Raw genomic sequence first — 3,198 nt, forward strand, 5'->3', positions numbered from 1 at the left:
CCCCCCCAACCCTGTCATAAAAGAGATGTCCATAGTTATGGAAATATTTATTTATTCTTTTAAATCGCCACCAGGGTCATCACTGGGCATCAGTGCCTGCATGACCACCCCGTGATACCTGGTGGCCATTTTTTCTTTTATTCTTTCTCCGTGTGTGTGTGTGTGTGTGTGTGTGTGTGTGTGTGTGTGTATTAGAGGCAGAGAGAAATTGAGAGGGAAGGTAAAGAGAGAGAGGGAGGTAGAAAGAGAGATAGGCACAGTACTGCCTTACTACTCTACTTGCTCGTGAATTACCCCAGCTGCGAGTGGGAGCCAGGGGCTTGAACCTGGGTCCTTGTGCATGGTAAGGTATGCACGCTACCAGGTATACCACAGAATTCCTCAGCGGTACTCTTTGGCTGGCTGCTTTGGGCTTTCTTTTAAAGAAGATAATTCTTATTCAGTAGAGAAAGAGGGAGACCAGAGCACTGCTCTGACACATGGTGACCTGGGGATTGAACTTGGATCCTCAGGGGGTGTCTCTGGTATTCTGACTTTCTTTGCAGGTGATTTCAGATTTCTCTAAGGCTGCTTCCAAGGGAAAGATTGCTCACGGAGGGTTAATAGATCCAAACACACAGGGAGAGAGTAAATAGGTGAAGGGTTTATATACTGCAGTTGACAGAGCCATGGAGGCTGGACCACCTCTCACCTGAGAGCCCTCTGCCTTTCCCCTTTATCTTAGCAGGCAGACTCAGAAACTGGATTCAACAAGAGGAAAGGAACTGGGGAAAAAAAAAAAAAAAAAAAAAAAAAAATCTATCTTCTAAAATGCTAGGGGGCACCCGGATTTGAACCGAGGACCTCTTGATCTGCAGTCAAATGCTCTGCCCCTGAGCTATACCCCCTTCCGTGTAAGAACGGTCCAATCAACACCCTTTCCCTGTGCCTCCACGCCTGGGGCAGCAAGCCACGTGACTGAGAAGCCAGACCTGCTTTGCTGCGTCACCCCCACCCCCACCCCCAGCTCCCTGTGTCATTGCCCAAATCTCTCCACCTCCAGTCCCAGGGGCTGGCAGGAGCCTGGGGACTCTCCTCCCCCACTGGCTGGAAGCTTCTGTAGTGATTTCTTTTCTCCTCTTCCTCTTCCTCCTCCTCCTCCTTCTTCCTGTCCTCTTATTTATTTATCTTTATTTATTTGCTGGGGGATTAATGGTTTACATTCAGCAATGAAATATAGTAGTTTGTACATGTGTAACATTTCTCAGTTTTCCACAGAACAGTTCAACCCCCAATGATTTCTTTTTTACTTTATTATTATTATTAATTATTTTAATTTGTAGTGAGTTTTTAAATTATCTTTTAAAAAATTCACCTAGGGGAGTCGGGCTGTAGCACAGCGGGTTAAGCGCAGGTGGTGCAAAGCACAAGGACCGGCGTAAGGATCCCGGTTCGAACCCCGGCTCCCCACCTGCAGGGGAGTCGCTTCACAGGCGGTGAAGCAGGTCTGCAGGTGTCTGTCTTTCTCTCCCCCTCTCTGTCTTCCCCTCCTCTCTCCATTTCTCTCTGTCCTATCCAACAACGACAACAACAATAATAACTACAACAACAACAACAACAAAAACAGCAAGGGCAACAAAAGGGAATAAATAAAATAAATATTAAAAAAAGAAATATACACAATTTATTTAAAAAAAAATTCATCTAGTGGGAGTCGTGCGGTAGCGCAGTGGGTTAAGCACACGTAGCACAAAGCGCAAGGATCGACGTAAGGATTCTGGTTCCAGCCCACGGTTCCCCACCTGCCCGGAGTCGCTTCACAAGTGGTGAAGCAGGTCTGCAGGTGTCTGTCTTTCTCTCCTCCTCTCTGTCTTCCCCTCCTCTCTCCATTTCTCTCTGTCCTATCCAAGAACGATGACACCAACAATAATAGCTACAACAACAATAAAAAAACAAGGGCAACAAAAAGGAAATAAGTAAATAAGTATTAAAAAAACTCATCTAGTTATCTTTACTGGACAGAGACAGCCAGAATTGAGAAGGAAGGGGGTGATAGGGAGAGAGACAGAGGGACACCTGCAGTCCTGCTTCACTACTCACAAAGCTTTCCTCCTGAAGGTGGGGACCGGGGGCTCAAACCCTGGTCCTTGCACACTATAATGTGTGTGCTCAACCAGGTGTGCCACCACCTGGCCCCAATTTATATTTTTCTTATTGCCATCAGGGCTATTGCTGGGACTAGGTGCCCGCACTGTGAATCCACCTCTCCTGCTGGTCATTTTCTCCTTCCTATTTTAAAAGACATTATTTATTTATTTAATAATTACTGGGTAGAGACAGAATTTGAGAAGGGAGGGGGAGATAGAGAAGGAAAGAGACAGAGAGACACCAGCAGCCCTGCTTCACTACTTGTAAAGCTTTCCCCCTGCAGGTGGGGACCAGGGGCTTGAACCTGGGTCCTTTTGCACTGCCATGTGTACGCTTAACCAGGTGCACCACTACCTGGCCCCCCTTTTTTTACTTGATAGAACAGAGAGAAATTGAGAAGGGAGGGGATGATAGAGAGAGGAAGAGAAAGAGAGACACCTGCAGACCTGCTTCACCACTCGTGAAGTTCCCCCCACCCTCTGCCGTCTATACTGATTTCTACATTGTGGTGTTTGTCCTGAGTTCAGTGGCTTGGCCAACCATACAAACCCCGTCCTCCACCAAAAAAAAAAAAAAAAAAGTAGAACATCTGTCAGAAAGTGTCCACTCCCATGGCCTGACCTGCCAATGTCCATGTCCAGCAGAGAAGCAACTACAGAAGCCAGACCTTCCACCTTCCGCACCCCATAATGATCTTGGGTCCACACTGCCAGAGGGATAAAGACTAAAAAGATAAAGCTTTCAAGGGAGGGGATGGGATATGGAGTTCTGGTGGTGGGAATTGTGTGAGATTGTACCCCTCGTATCCTATGGTCTTGTCAATATTTCCATTTTATAAATAAATAAAATAATAATAATAATAATAATAATAATAATAATAATAATAATAAAGAAGTGTCCACTCCCTAGAGGTCACCCTCTCGTGTCTCCCAAGCTGCCAGAAACCCAACCTTCATCCTTCCCGGGTGCGAGGAGCCATCTGCAGTAATGACTGAGGAAGCCATTGTCTCCACTTGGTGCAGCCCTTTCTGTGCTCTGCCCTGTGACCCTCTCTCACCCTTTCCTATGCGG

The 3,198-nt window shown here is 46.5% G+C and overlaps 1 non-coding gene across 1 annotated transcript; it reads right to left on the reverse strand.

Moving 5' to 3' along the window:
* Window positions 1-815: 815 nt before the first annotated feature.
* Window positions 816-887, reverse strand: TRNAC-GCA (transfer RNA cysteine (anticodon GCA)). The gene has a single exon. It is a non-coding gene; the product is annotated as a tRNA-Cys (tRNA).
* Window positions 888-3,198: the final 2,311 nt, after the last annotated feature.

The sequence above is a fragment of the Erinaceus europaeus genome, chromosome 8, assembly GCF_950295315.1.
Source record: "Erinaceus europaeus chromosome 8, mEriEur2.1, whole genome shotgun sequence".
Taxonomy (NCBI): domain Eukaryota; kingdom Metazoa; phylum Chordata; class Mammalia; order Eulipotyphla; family Erinaceidae; genus Erinaceus; species Erinaceus europaeus.